The sequence below is a fragment of the Melampsora larici-populina genome (assembly GCF_000204055.1).
Source record: "Melampsora larici-populina 98AG31 unplaced genomic scaffold MELLAscaffold_3, whole genome shotgun sequence".
NCBI classification, from domain to species: Eukaryota; Fungi; Basidiomycota; class Pucciniomycetes; order Pucciniales; family Melampsoraceae; genus Melampsora; species Melampsora laricis-populina.
The window spans coordinates 480923-481582 of record NW_006768767.1 but is presented as its reverse complement, the minus strand read 5'-3'; positions in this window follow the sequence as shown (position 1 = coordinate 481582).

The window sequence follows — 660 nt, the reverse complement described above, 5'->3', positions numbered from 1 at the left end:
CTGTTGTGATAAGATAGAGTGGATAGAGTGTTGTAGTCTGTGCTGAAGGCAATATAGACTCGGAGAAAAGACCTAGGAAAGAGGAGACAACAGATCAGGAAACCATTGTATTCTTGAATTAAAAAAGAAGCAGCGTCGTGATAGAATAATGACTGATAAGACCTCACCTGTGTTTGTTCTCATGGAAAATTAGAAAACGAAGCAGAATGTGCAAACACTGATGGCCACATCGAAAGAGAACACGCCAGGTACGAAACAGAGTTGTTGAGGCTATACCGCGCCGGAAAGACAGGCCGTTACGAAATGCTAGGGAACGCCTACTATCACTGGTGCGAAGAACACAACACTAGACCTAGAGGCCTAAATTTACTAGCAGGATCAGACCAAAGCGGAAGTGAAGAAGAAGACGTCGATCTAAAGAAGCATAAGAGGAAAGCAAAAGATCAAGATGAGAAAAAACCCAAGAAAGTCGGGAAAAAGATGGGACAAGCGACAGTCTTGACACCTCGTGAACCTCGGCACTTTGGCCCCGAACCGAAGAAAACGGGTACCGCATCTTCGGAGCGGCTCCGTACTTAAGCGGCAGATGCCTTTCAGATGACTCAGATGCCTCTGAAGCCATCCTCGCAGAGTAACAAGGTCAACCATCCATGTTCACAA